This window comes from Plecotus auritus (genome assembly GCF_963455305.1).
Source record: "Plecotus auritus genome assembly, chromosome: 3".
NCBI classification, from domain to species: domain Eukaryota; kingdom Metazoa; phylum Chordata; class Mammalia; order Chiroptera; family Vespertilionidae; genus Plecotus; species Plecotus auritus.
In genome coordinates this window covers 97,311,505-97,327,600 of record NC_137772.1, presented here as the reverse complement: position 1 = coordinate 97,327,600, position 16,096 = coordinate 97,311,505, and the positions used below count along the sequence as shown (strand labels likewise).

Below are 16,096 nucleotides of genomic sequence, written 5' to 3'. Positions count from 1 at the left end.
AATCATTTTCCACTCTTTTACTTTGAATCTACCTTTGTCTTTGCAGCTTAGATGTTTCTCTTATAGGCAGCATATGTTTGGGTTTTGTTTTTTTCATCCACTCTGATACTCTGTGCCTCTTTATTGGTGAATTAAATCCATTTACATTTAGGATAATTATTGATGTATGAGGATTTCCTATAGTCATTTTATCTTTTATTTTCTGGTAGCTCTGTATCTCCATCGGTTCTTTTCCTTTATGTTTCTGTCTGTTGTTTTTATTTGATGGTATTCCATATACATCTTTCCTATGTTTCTTCTTTTTTTAAACTATATCCTGGTGTAGGGATTTTTGTATGTAGTTACCATTAGGTGTATAGCAAATGAAGAAGTTGCATATATATTGTAGTTTGTTTTTTTTTCTTTTGAGTGCATCAGATTTTCATCTTCCTTTGCCAGTTTGGATCTTTCATTTCTCCCCCTTTAATTTTTTGTTGTCACAAATTACCCCTGTTTATGCTGTAAGTTTTTGTTGATCTTACTCTTAGTGTTCTGACCTTACATTCTTTGTTTCAGGTATAATAACATCCTTGAGTATTTCCTGCAATTGATGTTTTCTGGTGATAAAATTCCTTAGCTTCTGTATGTCTGGGAAGATCTTTATTTACTTTTCATATTTAAAGGATAATTTTGGAGAGGGAATAATGGCGGCAGAATAGACAGACGTGTTCCGAGCCTTGTCCCAGAGCAGAAAGAAAGAAGAGCTGAGGGTCGCACGAGGAGTGTTTGTTGGCAAGTTGGGAGACAGCTGAACTCCAGAAGAAGGTGGGGGACTGCTAGACGGGTTCCCCTGACCGGGCAGCACCAACTGCGGCTGGGTCCCCTCCCGGAGCTGTGGGCTTGGACACGGAGTCTGGGCCATCTTGAACCGGAAAGTGGAGCTTATCGGAAGCCTAAGAATCCACAACTGCGGCACCCACAGAACAGCTGCGAGCCCCAGAACAACGCTCCCCGATTGGCACAAACACACGGGTTCAGAGGAGCTCTACAATCCACCACAGAAAGGTCAGATTTCGCCTGGGATAAGGTGAGGTCTCTGGTCCCGGCGGGAGAGAGCTGGAGGACTAGGGAAGTCTGTGCCTAGAAAAATCCGTGGCTGTTGGGGCTAGCATGATCTGTGAATGTGGAAAGGGGTCCTCAGAGCTGCTAACAGAAGGGCTCTCTAAAGAGCAACCCATTTTGATCTGAAGTTCAGGGACATCCTAAGAATTTCAGGCTGCCTAGATTTACGCGCAGCCCCGGAGTTCGCACACTTGGGCTTTTTCCTCTTGAAATTCTTGCTTCTGATTACTAAGCCCAATACATAGGATCACCCAGTTGGGGACACCCTGGGAGACTGCAGGGGAAAGTTGTTTTTCTGGAACCTGGGGATCGGAGCGGGGAGTGACCATCAGAGAGCCAGCTCTGAGGCAGCCCACTCCCACAAACCGGTAGTGAGTGCCACAGGGAAAGAAGGCACTAACACTGCCTAGAGAGGCCATAGATAGACCCGGAAGTCAATCCAGAAACACTGCCACCCAGGGGCTGAATCACAAATTGACTCTTGTGTAATCAAAAATAAAGGAATACGAGAAATTATGACACACCACCTGCTTAAAATCAGGACTGGCTTACAACACTGAAGAGCAGTGGAATGAAGGGAACTGCAATACTGTCCGGACTGAGAAACAGGCGTGCCAAACAGAACAACAGAGGAAGTGAATGACCTTCACTACTCCACATTTTCTTTTTATTTATTTTTATTATTTTTATTTTTTTTATTTTCCTTTTTTGCATCTTTTACTCAAGAAATTAACTTTTTTTTCTTTTTTCATCACTTGATTTTACCTTTTTAATTATTACATTTTTATTTTCAATCCGTATTATTACTACTGCTATTTTATCTTTTTTTTTAAAAGTGTCATTTTATTTTCTCTTCATTTTATTTTGGGATTAGTGTTCTACATTCTATTTTTATCTTTCCTTTAGCATCGTTTTACTCTATCTCAACTCTACCTTTATGCCATCACTCTCTTCCTAACCTTCCCCTTTTCGGTGTCCTGTTTATCTTACCCATTTCCTGCTTTAGATTTTCCCTATTCTTTCTGTTTACCACTTATTAAAATTTCACCCTACTTACATATCTAATCTCCAATCCCCTGCTCCAAATCCATACACACCTCTCTCTTCGCTGTCTTAACTATACAAAAAATTGTTTTTCTCTCTGTCCTTTTGTTGTTGTTTGCTTGAATGTAGATTATATCGAATTTTTATGTTTTTTTGTGAGATTGTTTTGCTTATTCTTCTTTTGCTTATTTTTTTTGTTTGTTTTGTGCTTCTGTTTTCCCTTGCCTCACTCAATATTAGTTGGTGTTGTAGTTTGTATTAATCCCCAGGTACTTGTTGCTGGCATTTGCTGGGATTAGTAATTGTTCTATTAGAGATTTATCCCCAATATATATAGTCTGTTCCCCTTTCTCTCTTAGTCTCTTTCTTGTCTCTCTTACTTTTTTTTTCCCTTTTCCCAATTTCATTTTGACACTCTTTTTTTTCTTCTTTCTTTCTTTTTCCTCTTCTTCTTTCTCTCCTATCCCCTAATTTTCCTTTCTCTGGCAGTCACCTTTATTGGAAGTTATTAATATCGTGAATACATTTCTGTTCAGTGCCTTGTGTGTTGTACCTGGTAGTGCTGTATTTTGTGCCTTTAAATCAACGCAGGAGAGAGAGAACTACATAACCAGACACCCAGAGAAGAGAGACCATGGGGAGAAAAAGAAACAGCCAACATATGAAAGAAAAGCAGGCATCACCAGAAAAGGAAGTAAACGAAATGGAGGCAAGCAACCTTCCAGAGAAAGAATTCAGAGAAATGGTCATAAGGTGGCTGAAAAGAATGGAAGACAAATTCGACAATATGAGCAAGAACCAAGAGGAAATGAAGAAGAACCAAGAAGAAATGAAAAATGACATCGCTGCTGTAAAGAACTCAATAGAAAGCATCAAGAGTAGACTAGAAGAAGCAGAGGACCGCATCAGTGAGCTAGAAGACAAGATGGGGAAAAATACCCAAGTAGAGCAATTTCTAGAAAAAAAAATTAAAAGGCAGGAGGAGAGCCTAAGGGAACTTTGGGAGAACACAAAACAAAACAACATCCGAATAATAGGGGTTGCAGAAGGAAAGGAAGCTGAGCAAGGAATAAAAAAATTATTTGAAGAAATAATGACAGAAAATTTCCCTGATATAGGGAAGAAAAAACCTACACAAATCCAAGAAGCTCACAGAGTCCCAAGCAAAATGAACACCAAAAGACCGACGCCAAGGCACATTATAATTAAATTGGCAAACACCAATGACAAAATAAGAATCTTAAAAGCGGCAAGAGAGAGACAGAAAGTTACATACAAAGGAACCCCCATCAGACTAGCAACTGATTTCTCAACAGAAACTCATCAGGCCAGAAGGGAATGTAATGAAATATACAAAGTCATGCAAAGGAAGGGTCTGAATCCAAGAATACTGTACCCAGCAAGGCTGTCAATCAAAATTGAAGGTGAAATCAGGAGCTTCACAGACAAAAAAGGACTAAGGGAATTTATTACCACCAAACCAGCAATGCAAGAAATGTTAAAGGGTCTGCTGTAAAAAAAAAAAAAAAAGAAAGAAATAGGAAGCGAAGAAGGAACACAGGGGTAAAGAATAGGAATGGCGACAAATAAGTACCTAATAATAATAACTTTAAATGTAAATGGATTAAATGCCCCAATCAAAAGACATAGGGTAACGGATTGGATAAGAAAACACAACCCATATATCTGCTGTCTACAAGAAACCCACCTCAGAAAAAAAGACGCACACAGACTGAGGGTGAAGGGATGGAAAAAGGTTTTCCAGGCAAATGGAACTGAAAAAAAAGCTGGGGTAGCAATACTTATATCTGACAAATTAGATCTCAAACTGAAGGACATAACAAGAGATAAGGAAGGCCACTTCATAATACTAAAGAAAGCAATCCAACAAGAAGAAATAACTCTGGTAAACATATATGCACCCAATACAGGAGCACCCAAATACATAAAAAAACTCCTGGAGGATATCAAGGGAGAGATTGATAGCAATACAATCATAGTAGGAGACTTTAATACCCCACTATCACCATTGGACAAATCCTCTAAACAAAAAATCAGCAAAGAAACATCAATCCTAAATGACTCACTAGACCAGATGGAATTCATTGACATCTTCAGAACATTTCACCCCAAAGCCACAGAATATACATTCTTCTCAAGTGCACATGGGTCATTTTCAAAGATAGACCATATGTTGGGACATAGGCAAAGTCTCTTCAAATTCAAGAAGATAGAAATCATATCACGCATCTTCTCAGACCACAGTGGCATAAAACTGGAAATCAACTACAATAAAAACAACCCAAAGAAATCAAACACATGAAGAGTAAACAGCATGCTATTAAACCATGACTGGGTTACCAGAGAGATCAAAGAAGAAATAAAAAACATCATGGCAACAAATGACAATGAAAACACTACAATCCAAAATCTATGGGACACAGCGAAAGCAGTCTTGAGAGGGAAGTTCATAGCTCTACAAGCCTACTGCAAAAAACAAGAAACAGGGGTAATAAATTACCTAACCCAACAATTCAAAGAGTTTCAAAAAGAGCAACAAGAAAAGCCCAGTGTAAGCAGAAGGAAGGAAATAATAAAGATCAGAACAGAGATAAATGACATAGAGACCAAAGAAACAATACAAAAGATCAACAAAACCAAGAGCTGGTTCTTTGAAAGGATAAACAAGATTGATGAACCTCTAGCCAGGCTCACCAAGAAGCAAAGAGAGAGGACCCAAATTAACAATATCAGAAATGAAAGAGGTGAAATAACAACAGATCCCGCCGAAATACCAAGGATTGTTAAAAAATAGTACGAACAGCTCTATTCCAACAAACTGCACAACCTGGAGGAAATGGACATATCCCTAGAAAAATATAACCTTCCAAAACTCAATCAGGAAAAATCTAAACAGCTCAACATGCCAGTAACTATGGAAGAAATTGAAGCAGTCATCAAAGAGCTTCCGGCAAACAAAAGCCCGGGGCCAGACGGCTTCACAGGAGAGTTTTACCAAACATTCAAGGAAGAACTAAAACCTATCCTCCTCAGACTATTCCAAAAAATTAAGAGGAAGGAACACTTCCAAGCTCTTTCTATGAAGCCAGCATCACCCTAATACTGAAACCAGATAAAGAGAACACAATGAAGGAGAATTACAGGCCAATATCCCTCATGAATGTAGATGCCAAAATCCTCAACAAAATTCTAGCAAATCGGATCCAGCAGTACATCAGAAAGATCATACACCATGACCAAGTAGGGTTTATCCCAGGAATGCAAGGATGGTACAATATCCGCAAATCAATAAATGTGATACATCACATAAACAAATTGAGAGATAAAAATCACATAGTCATATCAATTGATGCAGAAAAAGCATTTGACAAAATCCAACACCCTTTCTTGATAAAAACTCTCAACAAGGTGGGAATAGAAGGATCATACCTCAACATCATAAAAGCTATATATGATAAACCCACAGCTAATATCATACTCAATGGGCAAAAACTAAAACCATTTTCCCTAAGAACAGGAACAAGACAGGGATGCCCACTCTCACCACTCCTGTTTGACATAGTACTGGAAGTATTAGCCACTGCAATTAGACAAAAAGAAGAAATAAAAGGCATCCAAATTGGAAAAGAAGACATAAAGCTGTCCTTATTTGCAGATCACATGATATTGTACATAAAAAACCCGAAATACTCCATCAAAAAACTAACAGACTTAATAAATAAATTTGGCAATGTAGCAGGATACAAAATTAACGCCAAGAAATCTATGGCATTTCTATACACCAACAGTGAACTTACAGAAAGAGAGACTAAAAAAGCAATCCCATTTACCATAGCACCAAAAAAATTAAGATACTTAGGAATAAACCTAACCAAGGAGGTAAAAGACCTATATGCGGAAAACTACAGGACACTGAAAAAAGAGATAGAGGAAGATGTAAACAGATGGAAGAACATACCATGTTCATGGATTGGTAGAATCAACATCATTAAAATGTCCATACTACCCAAAGCAATCTATAGATTCAATGCACTCCCCATTAAAATACCAACGGCGTATTTCACAGACCTAGAAAGAACTCTCCAAAAATTCATCTGGAATAAAAAGACCCTGAATAGCCACAGCAATCCTGAGAAAGAAGAATAAAGTAGGAGGGATCTCAATACCAGATTTCAAGCTGTATTACAAAGCCACTGTCCTCAAAACAGCCTGGTACTGGCACAAGAACAGACATATAGATCAATGGAATAGAATAGAGAATCCAGATATCGACCCAAACCAATATGCGCAATTAATAATTGACTAAGGAGGCATGAGCATACAATGGAGTCAAGACAGTCTCTTCAATAAATGGTGTTGGGAAAATTGGACAGATACGTGCAAAAAAATGAAACTAGATCACCAACTTACACCATACACAAAAATAAACTCAAAATGGTTACAGGACTTAAATATTAGATGGGAAACCATAAAAATACTAGAGGAATCCACAGGCAGCAAAATCTCAGACATATGCCAAAAGAACTTTTTCACTGATACTGGCCAAAGAGAAAATAAACAAATGGGACTACATGAAAATAAAAAGCTTTTGCACAGCAAAAGAAACCATCAACAAAACAACAAGTAACCCCACTGTATGGGAGAACATATTTGCAAATGTTATCACTGATAAAGGTTTAATCTCCAACATCTACAGGCAGCTTATACATCTTAATAAAAGGAAGATAAATGATCCAATAAAAAAATGGGCAACGGACCTAAATAGATACTTTTCGAAAGAAGACAGAAGGAAGGCCAAGAGCCACATGAAAACATGCTCAAAGTCACTAATTATCCGAGAGATGCAAATCAAAACGACAATGCGATACCATCTCACACCTGTCAGAATGGCTATCATCAACAAATCAACAAACGACAAGTGTTGGCGAGGATGCGGAGAAAAAGGAACCCTCGTGCACTGCTGGTGGGAATGCAGACTGGTGCAGCCACTGTGGAGAACAGTGTGGAGTTTCCTCAAAAAACTGAAAATGGAACTCCCATTTGACCCAGTAATCCCACTCCTAGGAATATATCCTAAAAAACTAGAAACACCAATCAGAAAGGATGTATGCACCCCTATGTTCATAGCAGCACAATTTACAATAGCTAAGATTTGGAAACAGCCTAAGTGCCCGTCAGCAGATGACTGGATCAGAAAACTATGGTACATCTACACAATGGAATACTATGCTGCCGTAAAAAAGGAATTACTATCATTTGTAGGCACCTGGATGGAATTAGAGAACATTATGCTAAGTGAAATAAGCCAGTCAATGAAAGAAAAATACCACATGATCTCACTCATTTGGGGATAATGAAAAACATTATAAACTGATGAACAAAAAGATAGATACAGAGGCAGTAAAGCATCAAACAGACTGTCAAATTACAGCGGTAAGGTTAGGGAGAGGTGGGGGAAATAAGAGATCAACTGAAGGACTTATATGCATGTATATAAGAGTAACCAACGGATGCAAAACATTGGGGGGTGAGGGCATGTATGGGAGTGGGGTGGGGGGGCAATGGTAAGATATGTACACATATAATACCTTAATAAAAAAAAAAGAAGAGAAAAAAAATAAAGGATAATTTTGCTGCACATATTATTTGTGGCTGGTAATTTTTCTCTTTCAGACATTTGAATATTTGGTTCAACGCTCTTTTGGCTTGTAGAGTTTCTACTGAGAAGTCAGATGAAATTCTGGTGGGTTTTCCTTTGTAGGTCACTACTTTCTTTTCCCTGGCTGCTTTGAGAATTTTTTCATTGTCATTAATTTTTGACAGTTTTAAAACCAAGTGCTTTGAAGAGGGACTCTTTGGATTGAAGTAACTAGTTGTTCTGTTTGTTTCTTGGATTCAAGGATCTAGTTCTTTCCATGGGTTAAGGAAGTTCTCATCAACTTTTTGTTTTAAAAGACTCTCCATTCCCTGCTCCCTCTCTTCCTCCTCCATGATGCCTATAATTCTAATATTGCTTTTTCTGATGGAATCAGATAGGTCTCATAGAGCTCTTTCATTTTGTGTGTGTGTGTGTGTGTGTGTGTGTGTGTGTGTGTGTGCTTAGTTCTCTCTTTTCCTCCCTCTGTGTCATTTATTGATTTCTATCTTTGATATCACTAATTCTTTACTCCATCTGGTTGGCTCTGTTTTCTATGCTCAGTAGTTTATAATTAGTCTCCTTAATTGCATGCTTCATTTCCAGGATTTCTCATTGGTTCTTTTTTAAAGTTTCAGTCTCTCTGGTAAAGTACTCATTTTGTTTATTGATTTGTTTTCTGAGTGCACTGAACTGTCTGTCAGTATTTTCTTGCATCTCGTTGAGCATTTTCAGAACTGCAGTCTTGAAATCTCTATCATTTATATCACATATTTCCATGTGTTCCAGCTTGCTTTCTGGGGATTTTTTGTTTTCTTTCTGGTCATCATGGTTACTGTGGTTCTTCATGGTATTTGCTGTCCTCCTTTGCTTATGCATTTATCTCTAAAGAGATCTTTCTATTATTTTCCAGTAGATGGCACTGAATCACAAGATTTTTTTTTACCTCTGTGATCTCCCATTTTGAACCTCTACGGCTTCCATAAGACAGTACAGGGATGGTGCTTGTTCCTGGGGTTTGTTTTGCCCTCATTGTAATGGAGACCCCTGACCTCTGTGGGGTTCCACCTCAAGCACCCCACCTAGGGACCAGTCACAGAGGGAAACAGTGGTTCTACTGCATTAGCTGTTGGTTTAAGATAATATATTCATAGGCCCGATGCCACTGGCAACAGGAAGCATGTTTTGGATGGGGGGGGGGGGGGTCCAAGGAGAAACAGGGCTGTTGTCTGAAGTACCACCACCTGGCCCGACAGTGGAGAGCCACTTGGCAGAACCCCATGCTCTGTCAGGCGTCTGCTGGCTTGGTCACTGTTTGCTCCGCTCGGCTGGCCCTGCTGGACTGTCTGCCGCACCTCTCTGTTTCTTCCAGTTGAAGGAAGCACTTGCTACCTCCGGCTTTCTCCCCTATTCCTGCCAGCTGAGCCACAAGTTCCCCGCTGCAGGGCTGTGTCTGCAGGCCGTCCGTCTGCGCTTTCCTCCCTTGTCTTCTCCCTGTTTATTTCTGGTTGCCCGCCTTTAGATGTTTCAGTGCGCAGGTCTCTCAGGTGTGCCTCTGTGTTGAGCAGGGATTTCTTTGTTGAATTATAGTTGGTTAACTTATTGAAATTTTGGGGGGCAGGGCGAATGCACTCTCATGCCACCATTCCTCTGATGTCACTTATAAAGAACTCTTAATTCAATAATAAAAAGACCAATAAGCCAATTTGAAAATAAAATATTATCTTAGTAGCCAGCTCTCCAAAGAAGATATACAAATGACCAATAAGCACATGGAAAGATTCTCAATGTCATTAGTCACCAGGGAAATGCAAATCAAATTAACAAGATACCATGTCACACCCACTAGGATGGCTAGAATAAAAAGTCAAGCAATGAAACATGTTGGAGAGGATGATTAGAAACTAGAACTCTTATACACTGCTGGTGGAAATGTAAAATGGTACAACCAGTTGAAGAATCCAGTAGTTTTTTAAATCATTAAATCTAGAATGAAATGTGATATAGCAATTCTACTCCTAATATGCTCATGAAAAAGGAAAACATATGTCCACACAAAATGTGAACACAAATGTCTACAGCAGCATTATTCATAATCCCAAAAAGGTGGAAACAATTCAAATGCCCATTAACTTAAAGATAGATAAACAAAATGTGGTATACCAACACTAAATATTATTTGGTCTCAAAAAAGAAAGAAGTACTGATATAAATGCTACCACATGGATGAACCTTGAGAAAATTATGTTAAGTGAAAGAAGCCAGTCATAAAAGACCACTCATTATATGATTCTTTATATGAAATGCTAAGAATAAGCAAATCTATAAAGACATAAAGTAAATTCGTGGTTTTTTAGGGCTGAGATAAAGGGGGGGACAGTAGCTAAAGAGTTTCTTTTTGAGTTGATAAAAATGTTCTAAAATTGACTGTGATGACGGTTGTACAATTCTGTGAATATAGTAAATACCATTGAATTGTACACTGTAAGTGGGTAAACTATATGGCATGTGAATTATATCTTAATAAATTTCTTTTTTTAAAAAGAAAAAAACCTACCTTTTGACAAATGAAAATGAAAACACAACTTTCCAAAACTTATGGGCGGCAGCAACAACCGTTGTAAGCGGTAAGTTCATATTTATACAGGCCTACCTCAAGAACAAGATAAGTCTCAAATAAACAAACTAATTTTATACCTACGGGAACTAAAAAAAAAAAAAAAAAAAAAAATGAAAAGAACCCCAAATAAATACAAACAAGGAAGTCATAGAGATCAGAGGTGAAATGAACAAAATAGAGATGAAAAAATAGGAAAAACAACAACAATGAAACTAATAGCTGGTCCTTTGAAAAAATAAAGTTGACAAACCTCTAGCCAGACTCAGCAAAAAATAAGAGAGAGCCAACATAAATAAAATCAGCCACTAAAGAGGAGATTACAACCAACATCACAGAATATAAGGGATCATTAAAGAATACTACAAACAATCATATGCCAACAAATTGGACAACCTAGAGGAACTTGATAAATTTCTAGAAACATACAATCTTTTCAAACTGAACTATGTAAAAACAAACAAACAGAACATCTGAACAACTGATTACTAGGAATAAAATGGAACCAGTAATAAACAACCCACAACAAATGAAATCCCAGGACTACACAGCTTCACAGGTGAATTTTACCAAATATTTAAAGAAGAATTAATAGCTATACTCCTCAAATTACTAAAAAAAATGAATAAGAAGGATCACTTCCAAACTCAATCTACCTGGATACCAAAACTAGACAAAGACACTGCAAAAAAGAAAATTATAGGCCAATATCCCTGATGAATATAGATGCAAAAATTCTCAATAAAATACTAGAAAACTGGATTCAGCAATACATTAAAATATTATACATTATGATCAAGTGGGATTTATACCAGGGATACAGGGACAGTTCAATATCCACAGAACAATTAATATAAAACATCACATCAACAAAACCAATATAAAAATAATATGATCATCTCAATAGATGTTAAAAAAAGTATTTGACAGAATTTAATATCCATTTATGATGAAAACTCTCAGCAAAGTGGGTATAGAAGGATGTACCTCAAAATGATAAAGGTGATATATAAAAAGCCCATAGCTAACATCATACTTTGCACAGTGACAGTTAGTAGACTTAATGTGATGATCACATCATAAGATATAAGTATTTGTTAAACCATGATATTGAATACCTGAATCTAAGGTAATATTATATGACAACCAAATTAAAAAATATATTATATGCCAACCATACTTAAATTTAAAAAAAATAATCAATGTATACTATACAGGTATATATGTATAATTTATATATGTAATTATATAATATACTAGTGGCCTGGTGCATGAAATTCGTGCACATTAAAAGGGAATTAATTAGAGGAAATATTTTAATATTGCTATTTGCCCTTTCTCTATAATAGAAGTGTCCAACCGGCCCCACCCCCATCAAGCCTCGCCAGGCAGGGGACGCATCCTCACGTCCCAGCGTTGGAGCAGGAGGCACAGCCTCAGGTCCCCTGGCCCTGGCCCGTGCCACACAGCCTCACCCAGACCCGCCGCACCACGAGACCCCAGACCTGCCGTGCCGCGGGACCCATCAATACACCTCCTGGTGACCGTTCGTTTGGTCATTATGGATGAAAATAAAGTCATGCACTTAAGCATGCGCATTCATTTTCAATGCCTGATTTGTCTATGTTCTCTAAATTGCAAAATAAATAAGATCTTCAGCCAGATAGTATCATAATGCCAAGTTCTCTATATAATGACACATACCATTCTCTCACTCAGTATACTCCATTTGAATGGATTAAAAATATGTGACTCATATGAAAGGCACTGCTGCTTGCTCTTAATAGAGGAAGCATTAGCTCATTAGCTAACACCATAAAGTGGTTTAAATGGCATATATTGACTTGAAGAACAGAAGGAAAAATAAAAAATAAAAAAAACAACATTCAGTGCTGTGGACGGCAGAATCCTCTCCCTTTCCCTTTGTTTTTTTCTGCTTTTCCCATGAACCTAAATTTGCGCTCTGCCTCAAAATCAACACAGAAGACGTAATCTGCATTTTATAGTGCCATTGGAGTACAAAGAGGTGTTTTTCAATTTTTACCTTTTTTTTTTTTTTTTTAAATCAATGCAGCTTAAACTTGCTCCCAACATTCCAGGAGCCAGGCCAACATGGCTGTGCGGACACACCTTTGCTAGGTGCTGTCAGGCTTCAGGCCTGGGGCAGGGAACATGCCAGGTGTTGCTGGAAACGAATCAGCTCTCCTCTCTACATAACAGGAGTCTTTTCATTATAAAATGCAAAGCAGCAGCCATTTTCCATTACCCCCATCCCCAGCCCTCCTCTCCTGAGGGCGTAGGAAGGGGCTGGGAGGATATTTATTCTCGGCTCTTTGATTTCTCTTATTTAACTGAGCCCAGTGACAGCTGCTTCTCTGAGCACAATGCCAGCCAGCTCAGGGCTAGCTGCACCTGGAAGGCAAGCGGCAGAGCTGACCAGGGGCTTTGACCAAGCCCAAGCACGTGGGTCCCAGCAACCTTGGCAGGCAGGCTGCTCCCAAAGACTCTAGGCCCCTCCCAGCTCCACACCTCAACTCCCTGCTCTTCCCCTTTCACCCACAGGTGCCACCGGCATGGTGTGCCCCAAGGCTTGGTGTGCAGATGCCAGGGTTGCAGGTTAAAGATGCTCCGCCTCCTCCTGGTACTTTGAGCCATAAGCATTGGCAGGGATCTTTCCACTCAGTCTTGATCTTTGGTCACTGCTGAGGTTTTCGGACTCTCTAGGCCAGGGACAGCCAGGACCTTTGCCTCTGACCAATGCCCTACCTGCAGCCTGCCTGGGGTACCCCCAGCCCTGGGAAAGTGTGGGGGCATGGCCGGGCTGGGTGAGGGGCTGTGGAGGGGTTGGCTAGCTGCCCCATCCTCAACTGGGGTGGGAGAGGCTGATCAGGGGTGAGGCCGGGGGAGGGGCTTGGCAGGGCAGCCATCTTGTGATGGTGTTACAGCGTGAGGGTCAATTTGCATATTACTTCTGTATTATATAGGATAACAGCAATATGTAACATATTTATAGAATAATATATAGTTATTAGAGGCCTGGTGCACGAAATTTGTACACGGGGGCAGGGGGAGGTGTGTCCTTCAGCCCAGCCTGCACCCTATCCAATCTGGGACCCCTCAGGGATCGGGCCTAAAGGGGCAGTCGGACATCCCTCTCAAAATCCAGGACTGCTGGCTCCCAACTGCTCGCCTGCCTGCCTGCCTGATTGTCCCTAACCACTTCTGCCTGCCAGCCTGATCACCCCGTAACCATTCCCCTGCCAGCTTGATCAATGCCTAACTGGTCCCCTGCTGGCCCGATTGCCCCCAACTGCCTTCCCCTGCAGGCCTGGATGCCCCTAACCACCCTCCCCTGCAGGCCTGGTTGCCCCCAACTGCCCTCCCCTGCCGTCCTGGTCAGCCCTAACTGCCCTCCCCTGCCTGGCCATCTTGTGGTGGCCATCTTGTGACCACATGAGGGCGGCCATCTTGTGCAATGGTGTTATGGTCAATTTGCATATTACCTCTTTATTATATAGGACAAGAGGCCCGGTGCACAAAATTCGTGCACAGGGGGGGTGTCCCTCAGACCAGCCTTCACCCTCTCCAATCTGGGACCCCTCAAGGGATGTCCGAATGCCCCTTTAGGCCTGATCTCGGTAGGATTGGGCCTAAATGGGCAGTCCGACATCCCTCTCACAATCCAGGACTGCTGGCTCCCAACTGCTCGCCTGCCTGCCTTTCTGATTGCCCCTAACCGCTTCTGCCTGCCAGCCTGATCACCCCCTAACCACTCCCCTGCTAGCCTGATTGATGCCTAACTGCTCCCCTGCCAGCCTGATTGCCCCTAACTGCCCTCCCCTGCAGGCCTGGTCACCCCTAACTGCCCTCCTTGCAGGCCTGGTCACCCCTAACTGCCCTTCCCTGCAGGCCCGGTCACCCCCAACTTCCCTCCTTGGCTGGCCTGGTCCCCCCTAACTGTTCTCCCCTGCTGGCCTGATCGCCCACAACTGCCCTCCCTTGTAGGCCTGGTCCCTCCCAATTGTCCTCCCCTGCTGGCCATCTTGTGTCCACATGGGGGCAGCCATCTTGTGTGTTGGAGTGATGGTCAATTTGCATATTACTCTTTTATTAGATACGATAGAGGCCTGGTGCATGGGTGGGAGCCATCTGGTTTGCCCTGAAGGGTGTCCCAGATCAGGGTGGAGGTTCCCTTGGGGCGTGGGGCGGCCTGGGCGAGGGGCCTGTGGTGGTTTGCAGGCCGGCCACACCCCCCGGTGACCCAAGCAGAGGCCCTGGTATCTGGGATTTACTTATCTTCTATAATTGAAACATTGTAACCTTGAGCGGAGGCCAGGGCGGGCAGGAAGCTTGGCTTCCTCCATTGCCAGAACAACCCAAGCCTCCTGCTTGCTCCAGCTCTGTGGCCATCTGCCATCTTGGTTGTGTTAATTTGCACACTCGCTCCTGATTGGCTGGTGGGCATGGCTTGGTGTGGTGGAGTGATGGTTAATTTGCATGTTACTCTTTTATTAGTGTAGATTATATAGGTTGTACTACGTATAATTTATATGTAATTATACATTTGAACCTTGAACAACATTAGGGTTAATGGTGACAACCTCCACACAGTTGAACATCCATGAATAACTTGCTTTTTAATTTTATTTTTTCTATCACCATTTATCCCCTCTATGGCCCTCTTCCACCTCCACTTCCCTCCCTCCTCTCACCCCCCAATTACCACACCATTGTCTATGTCCATGAGTTCTCTTTCTTTTTTTCTTTTTTGCTCATCCCTCCCCAGCTCACCTCCATACACACACAAGAGCTGTCTGTTGCTATCTATAAGTCTGTTTCTATTTTGCTTGGTAGTTCAGTTTGCTCATTAAATTCCACATATGAGTGAAATCATATGGTACTTTTCTTTCTCTCACTGGTTTATTTCACTTAGCATAATACTCTCCAGTTCCATCCATGCTATGGTAATGGGTAAAATTTTCTTTCTTTTTACAGCAGAGTAGCATTCCATTGTGTAAATGTGCCACAGCTTTTTTATCTACTCATCTACTGATGGATGTTTGGGCTGCTTCCAAATCTTGGCTATTGTAAATAATGCTGCAATGAACATAGATGTACATATATTCTTTCAAATTAGTGTTTCAGATTTTTTTTGAATAAATTTCCAGAAGTGGAATTGCTGCATCAGAGGCGACTCTGTTTTTAATTTTTTGAGGTAACTCCATACTGATTTTCACAGGGGCTACACTAATCTGTCTTCCCACCAACAGTGCACAAGGGTTCCCTTTTCTCTACATTCTTGCCAACACTTGTTTTTGTTGATTTATTGATGATAGCCATTCTGACAGGTGTGAGGTGATATCTCATTGTGGTTTTAGTTTGCATTTCTCAGATGATTAGTGACATTGAGCATCTTTTCATTTGTCTATTGTCCATCTCTATGTCCTCTTTGGAGAAGTGTCTATTTAAGGTCTTTTGCCACTTTTAAAATGTTATTGTTTGGGGTTTTTTGGTGTTGAGTTTTGTAAGTTCTTTGTAAATTTTGGATATTAATAACTTATCAGATGTATCATTGGTGAAAATGTTATCCAATTAAGTGGGTTGCCTTTTCATTTTGTTATTGGTTTCCTTTGTTGTGCAAAAACTTTTTAGTTTGATGTAGACCCATTTGTTTATTT

General features: G+C 40.6%; 1 protein-coding gene across 1 annotated transcript in view; it reads right to left on the bottom strand.

The window, feature by feature from the left end:
- Nucleotides 1-16,096, bottom strand: part of LOC308244098 (phosphatidylinositol 3,4,5-trisphosphate 3-phosphatase TPTE2-like) — a gene marked incomplete at both ends in the record, with an annotated part of 137,167 nt that overhangs the window by 75,585 nt on the left and 45,486 nt on the right. The window lies entirely within an intron of this gene.